The following is a 17698-nucleotide window of genomic DNA, read 5'->3' as shown; positions in this document are numbered from 1 at the left end:
GTCTGTTAGATCTCATTAATATTGTGTTAAAACACGGAAATACGAGCCCTTAGGTATACACTTCTCTCCCTCATTTCACTGAACGAGCGTCTCGTACTGGCTGACTTGGTGTGTTTAGGTTGTATAAGAGGGACAATTAATCAGCTGCCCGCTCATAATAAGTTCACGTGCTACGTGACGCCAAACATGCGCATAAGAGTGTTTTCACACTCGTCGTTTGGCTTATAGATGACGCTGACTGTCACTCCTACTTCTAAATTCACATATAAACCCAAACAAAAGTGGATAGAGGGTAGGCCGCCGTGGTAGCTCAGTGGTTAGAGCATCGAACGCGATATTCGAAGGTCGTAAGTTCGATTCCTGCTCACGGCTGGTTATTTTTTCATCCACTTTTCTACCTTTTTATTTACATTCCATTGGTTCTAACCACTTCCCCTGTACATTCCTTGGCATTACTGTCTGTTATATCTCATTATTATTGTGTTAAAACACGGAAATACGAGCCCTTAGGTATACACTGCTCTCCCTTATTTCACTGAACGAGGGTCTCGTACTGGCAGACTTGGTGTGTTTAGGTTGTATAAGAGGGACAATTAATCAGCTGCCCGCTCATAATAAGTTCACGTCCTAGGTGACGTCAAACATGCGAATAAGAGTGTTTTCACACTCGTTGTTTGGCTTATAGATGGCGCTGACTGTCACTCCTACTTCTAAATTCACATATAAACCCCAAACAGTGGATGGAGGGACGGCCGCTGTGATAGCTCAGTGATTAGAGCATCGAACGCGATATTCGAAGGTCGTAAGTTCGATTCCTGCTCACGGCTGGTTATTTTTTCATCCACTTTTCTATCTTTTTATTTACATTCCATTGGTTCTAATCACTTCCCCTGTACATTCCTTGTCATTACTGTCTATTATATCTCATTATTATTGTGTTAAAACACGGAAATACGAGCCCTTAGGTATACACTTCTCTCCCTTATTTCACTGAACGAGGGTCTCGTACTGGCACACTTGGTGTGTTTAGGTTGTATAAGAGGGACAATTAATCAGCTGTCCGCTCATAATAAGTTCACGTGCTACGTGACGCCAAACATGCGAATAAGAGTGTTTTCACACTCGTTGTTTCGCCTATAGATGGCGCTGACTGTCACTCCTACTTCTAAATTTACATATAAACCCCAAACAGTGGATGGAGGGACGGCCGCTGTGATAGCTCAGTGATTAGAGCATCGAATGCGTTATTCGAAGGTCGTAGGTTTGATTCCTGTTCACAGCTGGTAATTTTTCATCCACTTTTCTTTCTTCTTTCTTCGTATTTACATTCCATTGGTTCTAATAACTTCCCCTGTACATTCCTTGACATTACTGTCTGTTATATCTCATTATTATTGTGTTAAAACACGGAAATACGAGCCCTTAGGTATACACTTCTCTCCCTTATTTCACTGAACGAGGGTCTCGTACTGGCAGACTTGGTGTGTTTAGGTTGTATAAGAGGGACAATTAATCAGCTGCCCGCTCATAATAAGTTCGCGTCCTAGGTGACTCCAAACATGCGAATAAGAGTGTTTTCACACTCGTTGTTTGGCTTATAGATGGCGCTGACTGTCACTCCTACTTCTAAATTCACATATAAACCCCAAACAGTGGATAGAAAGGCCGCTGTGACAGCTCAGTGGTTAGAGCATCGAACGCGTTATTCGAAGGTCGTAGGTTCGATTCCTGGTCACAGCTGGTAATTTTTTCATCCACTTTTCTTTCTTCTTTCTTCTTATTTTCATTCCATTGGTTTTAATAACTTCCCCTGTACATTCCTTGGCATTACTGTCTGTTATATCTCATTAATATTGTGTTAAAACACGGAAATACGAACCATTAGGTATACACTTCTCTACCTTTTTTCACTGAACGAAGGTCTCGTACTGGCAGACTTGGCGTGTTTAGGTTGTATAAGAGGGACAATTAATCAGCTGCCCGCTCATAATAAGTTCACGTGCTACGTGACGCCAAACATGCGAATAAGAGTGTTTTCACACTCGTTGTTTCGCTTTTAGATGGCGCTTACTGTCACTCCTACTTCTAAATTCACATATAAACCCCAAACAGTGGATATAACGGCCGCTGTGACAGCTCAGTGGTTAGAGCATCGAACGCGTTATTCGAAGGTCGTAGGTTCGATTCCTGCTCACAGCTGGTAATTTTTTCATCCACTTTTCTTTCTTCTTTCTTCTTATTTACAATCCATTGGTTTTAATAACTTCCCCTGTACATTCCTTGGCATTACTGTCTGTTATATCTCATTATTATTGTGTTAAAACACGGAAATACGAACCTATCGGTATACACTTCTCTTCCTTATTTCACTGAACGAGGGTCTCGTACTGGCAGACTTGGTGTGTTTAGGTTGTATAAGAGGGACAATTAATCAGCGGCCCGCTCATAATAAGTTCACGTGCTACGTGACGCCAAACATGCGCATAAGGGTGTTTTCACACTCGTCGTTTGGCTTATAGATGGCGCTGACTGTCACTCCTACTTCTAAAATTCACATATAAACCAAAAAAAGTGGATAGGGGGAAGGCCGCCGTGGTAGCTCAGTGGTTAGAGCATCGAACGCGTTATTCGAAGGTCGTAGGTTCGATTCCTGCTCACGGCTGGTTATTTTTTCATCCACTTTTCTATCCTTTTATTTACATTGCATTGGTTCTAATAACTCTCCTGTACATTCCTTGGCATTACTGTCTGTTATATCTCATTATTATTGTGTTAAAACACGGAAATACGAGCCCTTAGGTATACACTTCTCTCCCTTATTTCACTGAACGAGGGTCTCGTACTTGCACACTTGGTGTGTTTAGGTTGTATAAGAGGGACAATTAATCAGCTGTCCGCTCATAATAAGTTCACGTGCTACGTGACGCCAAACATGCGAATAAGAGTGTTTTCACACTCGTTGTTTCGCCTATAGATGGCGCTGACTGTCACTCCTACTTCTAAATTTACATATAAACCCCAAACAGTGGATGGAGGGACGGCCGCTGTGATAGCTCAGTGATTAGAGCATCGAACGCGTTATTCGAAGGTCGTAGGTTCTATTCCTGGTCACAGCTGGTAATTTTTTCATCCACTTTTCTTTCTTCTTTCTTCTTATTTACATTCCATTGGTTTTAATAACTTCCCCTGTACATTCCTTGGCATTACTGTCTGTTATATCTCATTAATATTGTGTTAAAACACGGAAATACGAACCATTAGGTATACACTTCTCTACCTTTTTTCACTGAACGAAGGTCTCGTACTGGCAGACTTGGTGTGTTTAGGTTGTATAAGAGGGACAATTAATCAGCTGCCCGCTCATAATAAGTTCACGTGCTACGTGACGCCAAACATGCGAATAAGAGTGTTTTCACACTCGTTGTTTCGCTTTTAGATGGCGCTTACTGTCACTCCTACTTCTAAATTCACATATAAACCCCAAACAGTGGATATAACGGCCGCTGTGATAGCTCAGTGGTTAGAGCATCGAACGCGTTATTCGAAGGTCGTAGGTTCGATTCCTGCTCACAGCTGGTAATTTTTTCATCCACTTTTCTTTTTTCTTTCTTCTTATTTACAATCCATTGGTTTTAATAACTTCCCCTGTACATTCCTTGGCATTACTGTCTGTTATATCTTATTATTATTGTGTTAAAACACGGAAATACGAGCCCTTAGGTATACACTTCTCTCCCTCATTTCACTGAACGAGCGTCTCGTACTGGCTGACTTGGTGTGTTTAGGTTGTATAAGAGGGACAATTAATCAGCTGCCCGCTCATAATAAGTTCACGTGCTACGTGACGCCAAACATGCGCATAAGAGTGTTTTCACACTCGTCGTTTGGCTTATAGATGACGCTGACTGTCACTCCTACTTCTAAATTCACATATAAACCCAAACAAAAGTGGATAGAGGGTAGGCCGCCGTGGTAGCTCAGTGGTTAGAGCATCGAACGCGATATTCGAAGGTCGTAAGTTCGATTCCTGCTCACGGCTGGTTATTTTTTCATCCACTTTTCTACCTTTTTATTTACATTCCATTGGTTCTAACCACTTCCCCTGTACATTCCTTGGCATTACTGTCTGTTATATCTCATTATTATTGTGTTAAAACACGGAAATACGAGCCCTTAGGTATACACTGCTCTCCCTTATTTCACTGAACGAGGGTCTCGTACTGGCAGACTTGGTGTGTTTAGGTTGTATAAGAGGGACAATTAATCAGCTGCCCGCTCATAATAAGTTCACGTCCTAGGTGACGTCAAACATGCGAATAAGAGTGTTTTCACACTCGTTGTTTGGCTTATAGATGGCGCTGACTGTCACTCCTACTTCTAAATTCACATATAAACCCCAAACAGTGGATGGAGGGACGGCCGCTGTGATAGCTCAGTGATTAGAGCATCGAACGCGATATTCGAAGGTCGTAAGTTCGATTCCTGCTCACGGCTGGTTATTTTTTCATCCACTTTTCTATCTTTTTATTTACATTCCATTGGTTCTAATCACTTCCCCTGTACATTCCTTGTCATTACTGTCTATTATATCTCATTATTATTGTGTTAAAACACGGAAATACGAGCCCTTAGGTATACACTTCTCTCCCTTATTTCACTGAACGAGGGTCTCGTACTGGCACACTTGGTGTGTTTAGGTTGTATAAGAGGGACAATTAATCAGCTGTCCGCTCATAATAAGTTCACGTGCTACGTGACGCCAAACATGCGAATAAGAGTGTTTTCACACTCGTTGTTTCGCCTATAGATGGCGCTGACTGTCACTCCTACTTCTAAATTTACATATAAACCCCAAACAGTGGATGGAGGGACGGCCGCTGTGATAGCTCAGTGATTAGAGCATCGAATGCGTTATTCGAAGGTCGTAGGTTTGATTCCTGTTCACAGCTGGTAATTTTTCATCCACTTTTCTTTCTTCTTTCTTCGTATTTACATTCCATTGGTTCTAATAACTTCCCCTGTACATTCCTTGACATTACTGTCTGTTATATCTCATTATTATTGTGTTAAAACACGGAAATACGAGCCCTTAGGTATACACTTCTCTCCCTTATTTCACTGAACGAGGGTCTCGTACTGGCAGACTTGGTGTGTTTAGGTTGTATAAGAGGGACAATTAATCAGCTGCCCGCTCATAATAAGTTCGCGTCCTAGGTGACTCCAAACATGCGAATAAGAGTGTTTTCACACTCGTTGTTTGGCTTATAGATGGCGCTGACTGTCACTCCTACTTCTAAATTCACATATAAACCCCAAACAGTGGATAGAAAGGCCGCTGTGACAGCTCAGTGGTTAGAGCATCGAACGCGTTATTCGAAGGTCGTAGGTTCGATTCCTGGTCACAGCTGGTAATTTTTTCATCCACTTTTCTTTCTTCTTTCTTCTTATTTTCATTCCATTGGTTTTAATAACTTCCCCTGTACATTCCTTGGCATTACTGTCTGTTATATCTCATTAATATTGTGTTAAAACACGGAAATACGAACCATTAGGTATACACTTCTCTACCTTTTTTCACTGAACGAAGGTCTCGTACTGGCAGACTTGGCGTGTTTAGGTTGTATAAGAGGGACAATTAATCAGCTGCCCGCTCATAATAAGTTCACGTGCTACGTGACGCCAAACATGCGAATAAGAGTGTTTTCACACTCGTTGTTTCGCTTTTAGATGGCGCTTACTGTCACTCCTACTTCTAAATTCACATATAAACCCCAAACAGTGGATATAACGGCCGCTGTGACAGCTCAGTGGTTAGAGCATCGAACGCGTTATTCGAAGGTCGTAGGTTCGATTCCTGCTCACAGCTGGTAATTTTTTCATCCACTTTTCTTTCTTCTTTCTTCTTATTTACAATCCATTGGTTTTAATAACTTCCCCTGTACATTCCTTGGCATTACTGTCTGTTATATCTCATTATTATTGTGTTAAAACACGGAAATACGAACCTATCGGTATACACTTCTCTTCCTTATTTCACTGAACGAGGGTCTCGTACTGGCAGACTTGGTGTGTTTAGGTTGTATAAGAGGGACAATTAATCAGCGGCCCGCTCATAATAAGTTCACGTGCTACGTGACGCCAAACATGCGCATAAGGGTGTTTTCACACTCGTCGTTTGGCTTATAGATGGCGCTGACTGTCACTCCTACTTCTAAAATTCACATATAAACCAAAAAAAGTGGATAGGGGGAAGGCCGCCGTGGTAGCTCAGTGGTTAGAGCATCGAACGCGTTATTCGAAGGTCGTAGGTTCGATTCCTGCTCACGGCTGGTTATTTTTTCATCCACTTTTCTATCCTTTTATTTACATTGCATTGGTTCTAATAACTCTCCTGTACATTCCTTGGCATTACTGTCTGTTATATCTCATTATTATTGTGTTAAAACACGGAAATACGAGCCCTTAGGTATACACTTCTCTCCCTTATTTCACTGAACGAGGGTCTCGTACTTGCACACTTGGTGTGTTTAGGTTGTATAAGAGGGACAATTAATCAGCTGTCCGCTCATAATAAGTTCACGTGCTACGTGACGCCAAACATGCGAATAAGAGTGTTTTCACACTCGTTGTTTCGCCTATAGATGGCGCTGACTGTCACTCCTACTTCTAAATTTACATATAAACCCCAAACAGTGGATGGAGGGACGGCCGCTGTGATAGCTCAGTGATTAGAGCATCGAACGCGTTATTCGAAGGTCGTAGGTTCTATTCCTGGTCACAGCTGGTAATTTTTTCATCCACTTTTCTTTCTTCTTTCTTCTTATTTACATTCCATTGGTTTTAATAACTTCCCCTGTACATTCCTTGGCATTACTGTCTGTTATATCTCATTAATATTGTGTTAAAACACGGAAATACGAACCATTAGGTATACACTTCTCTACCTTTTTTCACTGAACGAAGGTCTCGTACTGGCAGACTTGGTGTGTTTAGGTTGTATAAGAGGGACAATTAATCAGCTGCCCGCTCATAATAAGTTCACGTGCTACGTGACGCCAAACATGCGAATAAGAGTGTTTTCACACTCGTTGTTTCGCTTTTAGATGGCGCTTACTGTCACTCCTACTTCTAAATTCACATATAAACCCCAAACAGTGGATATAACGGCCGCTGTGATAGCTCAGTGGTTAGAGCATCGAACGCGTTATTCGAAGGTCGTAGGTTCGATTCCTGCTCACAGCTGGTAATTTTTTCATCCACTTTTCTTTTTTCTTTCTTCTTATTTACAATCCATTGGTTTTAATAACTTCCCCTGTACATTCCTTGGCATTACTGTCTGTTATATCTTATTATTATTGTGTTAAAACACGGAAATACGAACCTATAGGTATACACTTCTCTTCCTTATTTCACTGAACGAGGGTCTCGTACTGGCAGACTTGGTGTGTTTAGGTTGTATAAGAGGGACAATTAATCAGCGGCCCGCTCATAATAAGTTCACGTGCTACGTGACGCCAAACATGCGCATAAGGGTGTTTTCACACTCGTCGTTTGGCTTATAGATGGCGCTGACTGTCACTCCTACTTCTAAAATTCACATATAAACCAAAAAAAGTGGATAGGGGGAAGGCCGCCGTGGTAGCTCAGTGGTTAGAGCATCGAACGCGTTATTCGAAGGTCGTAGGTTCGATTCCTGCTCACGGCTGGTTATTTTTTCATCCACTTTTCTTTCTTCTTATTTACATTGCATTGGTTCTAATAACTCTCCTGTACATTCCTTGGCATTACTGTCTGTTAGATCTCATTATTATTGTGTTAAAACAAGGAAAAACGAGCCCTTAGGTATACAATTCTTTCCCTTATTTTATTGAACGAGGGTCTCGTACTGGCGGACTTGGTGTGTTTAGGTTGTATAAGAGGGACAATTTATCAGCTGCCCGCTCATAATAAGTTCACGTGCTACGTGACGCCAAACATGCGCATAAGAGTGTTTTCACACTCGTCCTTTGGCTTATAGATGGCGTGGACTGTCACTCCTACTTCTAAATTCACATATAAACCCAAACAAAAGTGGATAGAGGGTAGGCCGCTGTGGTAGCTCAGTGGTTCGAGCATCGAACGCGATATTCGAAGGTCGTAGGTTCGATTCCTGCTCACGGCTGGTTATTTTTTAATCCACTTTTCTTTTTTCTTTCTTCTTATTTACATTCCATTGGTTCTAATAAATTCCCCTGTACATTCCTTGGCATTACTGTCTGTTATATCTCATTATTTGTGTTAAAAAACGGAAATACGAGCCCTTAGGTATACACTTCTCTCCCTCTTATATATATATATATATATATATATATATATATATATATATATATATATATATATATATATATATATACAGTGCAGTCCACTTATAACGATATCGAGAAAACCTGAAAATATGATCGTTATAACCGGTGATCGTTATATCTGGACTGCCGCCAAAAAATCGTCGCCGGACGTACCTTTTGTAGCTCCAGGCTTCATTTCGCTATTTTCACCAATTATTAAATATTGTAGATAGTAGGATGTCAAAAACAAGACTTTATTTCTTACTCCGAAGAATGCATCACGGGTTCGCTGAGGAAGAGAGACTGACCGACGGCGGGGTGGGAGCAGTGAGAGGAAGAAAGCACAGCCAGAGGTATACAGCCGGAATGCCAACGAGGCCCCGCCCCGATACCGCCGCGCCGCTTTGCTTTTTGCTTTTTTTATTTTCTCTCTCTTTCCCGCTTTCGTTCGGCAAGCTACGAGTAGCTTGGCGGCTTGCCGTTGTAGAAGGTGGGGAGCCGCGGACGCGGCGCTTTGCTTTTCGCATTTTTTTTTTCAATTCTCTCAGCCTCTCCGCGGTCGACGCGCGGCGACTAGTGGAGATCACTGCGCGGCGAGGTGCAAAACGTGACACAGCTGGCGCCATCTGTAGCGCGTCGCGCCAACTCGCGATGCTCTCCTCGGCTTTTTGAACGGCCGGGACGCGCTGCCGGCGCTGTGCTGCAGTGGCGGCAGGTACTCGCCTACGCTAACTTTTCGTCTTGTCTCGGCATAGTTCGTTTCAGAGGAACTTATCAATCTAAATGTTACGATTATTCTGAATGAAACATGCCGTCCACGGCAAAATTTTCATCGTTGTATCCGATATGCGGTGGATAACATATCGTTATATATGGTTTTTTTCCCCATAGCCCCAATGCATAAAATGAAACTGTTAAGTCGACCCATCGTTATAACCGATATATCGTTATATGTGGTATCGTTATAAGTGGACTGCACTGTATATATATATATATATATATATAAGGAAAGAAGTGTATACCTAAGGGCTCGTTTTTCCGATTTCTTACACAATATTAATGAGATCGAACAGACCCTTATGCCAAGGAAAGTATAAGGGAAGATATTAGACCAAATTTTAATGTAAATACGAAGAAAACTGGGCAAAAGATAACTTGCCGTGGGCAGGATCCCACGGCAACTTATATTTTCACCCACTTTTCTTCGTATTTACATTAAAATTTGGTCTAATATCTTCCCCTATACTTTTCTTGGCATTACTGTCTGTTAGATCTCAATTATATTGTGTTAAAACGCGGAAAAACGAGCCCTTAGGTATACACTTCTTTCCCTTATTTCATTGAACGAGGGTCTCGTAATGGCAGACTTGGTGTGTTTAGGTTGTATAAGAGGGACAATTAATCAGCTGCCCACTCATAATAATTTCACGTGCTACGTGACGCCAAACATGCGAATTAGAGTGTTTTCACACTCGTTGTTTGGCTTATAGATGGCGCTGACTGTTACTCCTACTTCTAAACTCACATATAAAGCCCAAAAAGTGGATGGAGGGACGGCCGCTGTGATAGCTCAGTGGTTAGAGCATCGAACGCGTTATTCGAAGGTCGTAGGTTCGATTCCTGCTCACAGCTGGTAATTTTTTCATCCACTTTTCTTTCTTCTTTCTTCTTATTTACATTCCATTGGTTCTAATAACTTCCCCTGTACATTCCTTGGCATTACTGTCTGTTATATCTCATTAATATTGTGTTAAAACACGGAAATACGAGCCCTTAGGTATACACTTCTCTTCCTTATTTCACTGAACGAGGGTCTCGTACTGGCAGACTTGGTGTGTTTAGGTTGTATAAGAGGGAAAATTAATCAGCGTCCTGATCATAATAGGTTCACGTGCTACGTGACGCCAAACATGCGCATAAGAATGTATTCACACTTGTTGTTTGGCTTATAGATGGCGCTGACTGTCACTCCTACTTCTAAAATTCACATATAAACAACAAAAAGTGGATGGAGGGAAGGCCGCCATGGTAGCGCAGTGGTTAGAGCATCGAACGCGATATTCGAAGGTCGTAAGTTTGATTCCTGCTCACGGCTGGTTATCTTTTCATCCACTTTTCTATCTTTTTATTTACATTCCATTGGTTCTAATAACTTCCTCTGTACATTCCTTGGCATTACTGTCTGTTAGATCTCAATTATATTGTGTTAAAACGCGGAAAAACGAGCCCTTAGGTATACACTTCTCTCCCTTATTTCACTGAACGAGGGTCTCGTAATGGCAGACTTGGTGTGTTTAGGTTGTATAAGAGGGACAATTAATCAGCTGCCCGCTCATAATAATTTCACGTGCTACGTGACGCCAAACATGCGAATTAGAGTGTTTTCACACTCGTTGTTTGGCTTATAGATGGCGCTGACTGTCACTCCTACTTCTAAATTCACATATAAAGCCCAAAAAGTGGATGGAGGGACGGCCGCTGTGATAGCTCAGTGGTTAGAGCATCGAACGCGTTATTCGAAGGTCGTAGGTTCGATTCCTGCTCACAGCTGGTAACTTTTTCATCTACTTTTCTTTCTTCTTTCTTCTTATTTACATTCCATTGGTTCTAATAACTTCCCCTGTACATTCCTTGGCATTACTGTCTGTCATATCTCATTAATATTGTGTTAAAACACGGAAATACGAGCCCTTAGGTATACACTTCTCTCCCTTATTTCACTGAACGAGGGTCTCGTACTGGCAGACTTGGTGTGTTTAGGTTGTATAAGAGGGACAATTAATCAGCTGCCCGCTGATAATAGGTTCACGTGCTACGTGACGCCAAACATGCGAATAAGAGTGTTTTCCCACTCGTCGTTTGGCTTATAGATGGTACTGACTGTCACTCGTACTTCAAAATTCACATATAAACCCAAACAAAAGTGGATAGAGGGTAGGCCGCTGTGGTAGCTCAGTGGTTAGAGCATCGAACGCGATATCCGAAGGTCGTAGGTTCGATTCCCTCTCACGGCTGGTTATTTTTTCATCCACTTTTCTATCTTTTTATTTACATTCCATTGGTTCTAATAATTTCCTCTGTACATTCCTTGGCATTACTGTCTGTTATATCTCATTAATATTGTGTTAAAACACGGAAATACGAGCCCTTAGGTATACACTTCTCCCCTTATTTCACTGAACGAGGGTCTCGTACTGGCAGACTTGGTGTGTTTAGGTTGTATAAGAAGGACAATAATTCAGCTGCCCACTCATAATAAGTTCACGTGCTACGTGACGCCAAACATGCGAATAAGAGTGTTTTAACACTCGTTGTTTGGCTTATAGATGGAGCTGACTGTCACTCCTACTTCTAAATTCACATATAAATTCCAAACAGTGGATGGAGGGAAGGCCGCCGTGGTAGCTCAGTGGTTAGAGCATCGAACGCAATATTCGAAGGTCGTAGGTTCGATTACTGCTCACGGCTGGTAAGTTAGTCATCCACTTATTTTTCTTCTTTCTTCTTATTTACATTCCATTGGTTCTAATAACTTCCCCTGTAGATTCCTTGGCATTACTGTCTGTTATATCTCATTAATATTGTGTTAAAACACGGAAATACGAGCCCTAAGGTATACACTTCTTTCCCTTATATATATATATATATATATATATATATATATATATATATATATATATATATATATATATATATATATATATATAAATATATGTATATATATATTCAAATAGAGGTGTTGTACGTCGGAAAAAGCTTCAGACGCAGCTTGGCAAAATATGCTTTATCAGGCAGGTCTGGCTAATGGCGAGCGGCGTGCGCGAGCTACTACTGCAGTCACCGATCATCGTCGTCTTCTTCATTGCCAGCAGAGCGTCCGTTATTCAGATTGATTAATTCATTACAATTACTCCCCGCGAAATAAGGAGCCATCCTGGCGACCTATGGACAAGTAAACACGGGAGGGTCATAGCAGGGCTTAAGTCTCGAGACGTGGACAATTTCCTGGCCACGACGACGTTGGTCAGAAGATGGTTCCAGTGGCTCAATGAGGTAATTCACTGGTGACGTTTTTTGTAGCACACGATATGGGCCGTGATACTTGGGGACCAACTTGGTAGAAAGGCCAGGTGTAGCAGAAGGGACATGCAGCCAGACGAGTGAACCTGGATCGTAGGAAGTAGTGTTACTTGATGCGTCATGGTGGTGCTTTTGGCGTCCTTGGTCTTGGGTTGTGAATGATCTGGCCAGTTGGCGGCATTCTTCAGCGTATGTAGCGGCTTGAGACAAAGTCGTGGACTCTGAGGAGTCAGGTTTGTACGAAAGAATGGTGTCCATAGTGCAAGAAGGTTCGCGTCCGTAAAGGAGGAAAAAAGGAGAGAACCCAGTAGTGCTTTGAATGGCGGTATTATAGGCGAACGTGATAAACGGGAGCACTCGGTCCCAATTGGAATGGTCTGACGAGATATACATAGACAGCATGTCACCAAGGGTGCGGTTGAAGCGCTCTGTCATTCCATTGGTCTGGGGATGATAGGCGCTTGTAGTGCGGTGAACGACGTGGCACTCACGCAGCAATGCTGTGATGACGTCTGACAAGAATACGCGACCACGATCGCTCAGTAACTGCCGAGGTGCTCCATGACGTAATACGATGTTGTGAAGTACGAAAGTCGCAACGTCTTTTGCTGTAGACGAGGGAAGGGATGAAGTTTCGGCATACCGCGTGAGATGGTCGACGGCAACTATGATCCAGCGGTTACCGTCAGCAGTGTTGGGAAGGGGACCATAGATATCGATGCCGACGCGGTCGAATGGTCGGGATGGGCATGGTAAGGGTAACAAGGTACCGCTGGCGTGATAAGGGGGAGTTTTTCGTCTCTGGCATGTCGAGCAGGCCCGAAAGTATTGTCGTATAAATCGGTACATGCCACGCCAGTAATATCGGAGACGTATGCGAGAATAAGTCTTCAGGAAACCTGCGTGTCCACATTGGGGGTCGTCATGAAACGTGGAACAAATTTCGGATCGCAGATGACGGGGAATCACGAGTAGCCACTGACGTCCACCGGGTGCGTAGTTGCGTCGGTACAGCACGTCGTCGCGAGTGGCGAAGTGCTCGACTTGCCGACGCAACGAGCGAGAAGGGGGGGAAGCCGTCCGCCCAGCCAGGATGTCTAGAATCGAAGCAATCCACGGGTCCTTGCGTTGCTCTGATGGCATGTCGGCGATGGTGACGGCAGTGGCATCACAGGTTAGCCTTTCGCAGCAGTCCGGGTCAGGGGGTAGGGGCGAACGGGATAGGGCGTCTGCGTCCGAATGTTTCCGGCCGGAGCGATAGACCACGCGAATATTATATTCTTGGAGGCGTAATGCCCATCGGGCGAGGCGACCGCTTGGATCCTTCAGTGACGACAACCAGCAGAGGGCGTGGTGGTCAGTCACGACGTCAAAAGGGCGTCCGTACAAGTAAGGTCGAAATTTCTCTATCGCCCAAATAATGGCCAGACATTCCTTTTCAGTGACGGAATAGTTGATTTCGGCTTTGCTAAGAGTTCGGCTTGCGTAGGCAATGACGTACTCTTGGAAGCCGTCTTTCTTCTGTGCAAGAATAGCGCCTAGCCCGACACCACTAGCGTCGGTGTGGATCTCTGTGGGTGCCGATGGGTCGTAGTGTCGCAGAATAGGCGGCGACGTGAGGAGGCGGCGCAGTTCATTGAAAGAATCGTCACAGCTGGCAGACCAGGCTGAAAGGTCTCTGGAGCCGGCGAGGAGCTTGGTCAAAGGAGCGATGATCGTCGCGAAATTGCGAACGAAGCGCCGGAAGTAAGAGCACAAGCCTATGAAGCTTCGGAGCTCTTTCATGGTGGTCGGTTTGGGAAACGCTGAAACGGCTTTAAGTTTGGCAGGGTCAGGATGAATGCCGTCTTTTGAAACCACGTGGCCAAGGATCGTAAGCTTTCGAGTGGCGAAATGGCACTTCTTCAGATTCAGTTGCAGCCCCGCGGCAGAAATACACGCGAGTACTTTCTCGAGGCGGGTTAAATGGGTGCGAAGTCAGTTGAAAAGACGACAATGTCATCTAAATAACACAGGCAAACGTTCCATTTGAGGCCTCGAAGGATAGAGTCCATCATTCGCTCGAATGTAGCCGGCGCGTTGCAGAGCCCGAAGGGCATGACTGTGAATTCGTAAAGCCCGTCGGGCGTGACGAAAGCTGTTTTCTCGCGATCGGCCTCTGCCATGGGTACCTGCCAGTATCCAGAGCGCAGATCTAAAGAAGAGAAAAATTCGGCTCCCTGTAGGCAGTCCAAGGCATCGTCAATGCGTGGCAGCGGATAGACATCTTTGCGCGTGATTCGGTTGAGACGTCGGTAGTCCACGCAAAACCTGATGGATCCGTCCTTCTTCTTCACCAACACAACTGGAGAGGCCCAGGGACTGCTTGACGGTTCGATTATGCCACGTGTCAGCATGTCGTCAACCTGTTCATTAATGGCACAGCGTTCGGTAGTTGACACACGATATGGACGCTGCCGTAATGGCGTCTCTTGACCGGTATCTATACGATGAACAACAGATGACGCTCGACCTAAGCAAGGCTGATTGTGGTCAAACGAGGCCCGAAAACGCTGTAGGAGCTTGATCAGCTGTTCCTGCTGCCCAGGCGTGAGGTTGCAATCAATGGACTTGCGGAATACATCCATAGGTTCATTAGCGTCAGCTGCTGGTGTAATGGCACAAGTCGGTAAGAATGGCTTGTCTAGATAGATCGGGTCTTCGAAAATACAATTTAAGGTCTCAAGGCTCCCCAGACACTCGCCGCGTAGCAGGATGTATGGGCAAGCAGAAACGTTGCACGCATAAAGTACCGCCGAACCATTGGAAAAGTTGATGACGGCAAACGGGAGGACGATGGTTCGGTGTTGCACACTAGCTATAGTTGGTTGGAACAGGAGCGTCGAGTTAGTGGCAGCAGGGGAAAACACAGGCACTAGGACGGCGGACAACGGCGCGATGTGGACGTCAGCTGCGGCAAACACTTTTGAGGGACTGTGGTGGTCGATATCAAGGTACGGATTCGTCAACATGAGTTCAGCACGAGCGCAGTCGACGAGGGCCTGATGGGTAGAAAGGAAATCCCATCCTAGTATGACGTCGTAAGATGAACGTGGGAGAACAACAAAGTTGACAGCGTACCAAACATCTTGAATAAGAACGCGTGCTGTGCGCTGAGCTGTCGGCGCGATGAAATGGGAGGCTGCTGTACGCAGAGCAAGATTCGTAAGCGGCGTTGTAACTTTTCTCAAATCGCGACACAGTTTTTCACTAATTACAGAAACGACGGCGCCTGTGTCGACAAGTGCACGTACAGCAACACCTTCTACTAGCACATCAATTTCGTTGGGCGGACAAAGAGGAGGTCTTGGAAAGTTCGACGACGACGCAGTTCTTGCCTCCGGAACTGCGGCTGTCAGTTTTCCTCTCGAGCGGGGCTCGTGCGCCGAAGCATCGGCGAGACAGATCGGCGACGGGGTGGTAATGACCGGCGAGAATCGACAGGGCGTCGTGGGGACAATGAGTCGGTGATATGAGAAGATGGTCGCTGGGGATTCTGGGCAGCTTGGTAATTTGCAGAATTCCCATGATCTGGAGGCTGGAAGTTGCGACGGCGACAGTAGCGTGCTATATGTCCGACGAAACCGCATGCGAAACAGATGGGTCGATTATCCAAGGTGCGCCATGGGTTAACGACAGAAGGTGCAGGTGGCGAAACGGGGTGGGGTGCCGTGTATGTAGGCAGCGTCGTAGGGTAGGAGGACCCGGTACCCCGGTATGCGCCAGAGACAGGTGGGGCTGGGGGTCTAGCAGCGACGGCAGCGTAGGTCAACGGCGTAGGGACGGGTGGCGATGGAGGCAGTGCCTGCGTGACCTGTGTCTCAATGACCTGGCGTGAACGTGGGTCTAGCGAGGTCACTGGCGCGGATGCTTCGGCCACAAGAGAAAGCTGACGCGCAACTTCTTCACGAATGAATTGTTTTATGTGGGGCAATAAGACGGTGTGATCAGCAGCGACGTCGTGCACGAGGGCGGAAACTTCAGCCGTATCTTCAGCGGCCCTGCGCGTCGAGACACGCTGCTTACGCAACTCGTCGTACTCCTGACAGAGCTGGACAACATCGGTGACGGTCTGTGGGTTCCTAGCGACGAGCATCTGGAAGGTGTCGTCGTCAACTCCTTTGATGATGTGCTTGATTTTGTCGCGTTCGGTTAGAGATTCATCGACGCGCTTGCAAAGAGACAAGACATCTTCAATGTAATTCGTAAAGGTCTCATCTCTGCGCTGGACTCGACTACGGAGACGCTGTTCCGCGCGAAGCCGGCGCACGGCGGGACGACCGAAGACCGCGGCGATGGTGGTCTTGAAGGCGGACCAGTTAGTGATTTCGCCGTCGTGGTTCTTGAACCAGAGGCTGGCCACATCAGCGAGGTAAAAGCGCACGTTTGTGAGCTGGTCGCAGGCGTTCCACTTGTTGGAAGCACTTAAGATTTCGTACTCGACGAGGCAGTCCTCGACGTCTTGTTCGTCGTTGCCGCGAAAAATTGGTGGGTCGCGTTGCCGAGGTACGCCAGTACAGTAGACTGTCGTTGGTAAGGCAGCTTGAGAAGGGCCAGGAGCAGTCATGGTGAACGGTGAGGGTAGCGTCCGATTGCGAAGTTCCAGGTTGATGGGAACCCCGGCTCCTCCACCACTTCAAATAGAGGTGTTGTACGTCGGAAAAAGCTTCAGACGCAGCTTGGCAAAATATGCTTTATCAGGCAGGTCTGGCTAATGGCGAGCGGCGTGCGCGAGCTACTACTGCAGTCACCGATCATCGTCGTCTTCTTCATTGCCAGCAGAGCGTCCGTTATTCAGATTGATTAATTCATTACAATATATATATATATATATATATATAAATATATATATATATATATATATTTATATATATATAAGGAAAGAAGTGTATACCTAAGGGCTCGTTTTTCCAATTTCTTACACAATATTAATGAGATCGAACAGACCCTAATGCCAAGGGAAGTATAGGGGAAGATATTAGACCAAATTTTAATGTAAATACGAAGAAAAGTGGGTGAAAAGATAACTTGCCGTGGGCAGGATCCCAAGGCAACTTATATTTTCACCCACTTTTCTTGGTATTTACATTAAAATTTGATCTAATATCTTCCCCTATACTTTCCTTGGCATTACTGTCTGTTAGATCTCAATTATATTGTGTTAAAACACGGAAAACTGAGCCCTTAGGTATACACTTCTTTCCCTTATTTCATTGAACGAGGGTCTCGTAATGGCAGACTTGGTGTGTTTAGGT

The 17698-nt window shown here is 44.8% G+C and overlaps 1 protein-coding gene and 4 non-coding genes across 5 annotated transcripts in view; all 5 read left to right on the top strand.

The window, feature by feature from the left end:
* Positions 1-17698, top strand: part of LOC142803536 (uncharacterized) — a 236829-nt gene that overhangs the window by 202391 nt on the left and 16740 nt on the right. The gene's annotated exons all lie outside the window — the stretch shown is intronic.
* On the top strand, positions 300-372 carry TRNAS-CGA (transfer RNA serine (anticodon CGA)). The gene has a single exon. It is a non-coding gene; the product is annotated as a tRNA-Ser (tRNA).
* Positions 3967-4039, top strand: TRNAS-CGA (transfer RNA serine (anticodon CGA)). Its single transcript has one exon. It is a non-coding gene; the product is annotated as a tRNA-Ser (tRNA).
* Positions 8089-8161, top strand: TRNAS-CGA (transfer RNA serine (anticodon CGA)). Its single transcript has one exon. It is a non-coding gene; the product is annotated as a tRNA-Ser (tRNA).
* Positions 11720-11792, top strand: TRNAL-CAA (transfer RNA leucine (anticodon CAA)). The gene has a single exon. It is a non-coding gene; the product is annotated as a tRNA-Leu (tRNA).

Source organism: Rhipicephalus microplus, chromosome 3 (assembly GCF_043290135.1).
Source record: "Rhipicephalus microplus isolate Deutch F79 chromosome 3, USDA_Rmic, whole genome shotgun sequence".
NCBI classification, from domain to species: Eukaryota; Metazoa; Arthropoda; class Arachnida; order Ixodida; family Ixodidae; genus Rhipicephalus; species Rhipicephalus microplus.
This window is presented reverse-complemented; position numbering and strand designations above follow the sequence as displayed.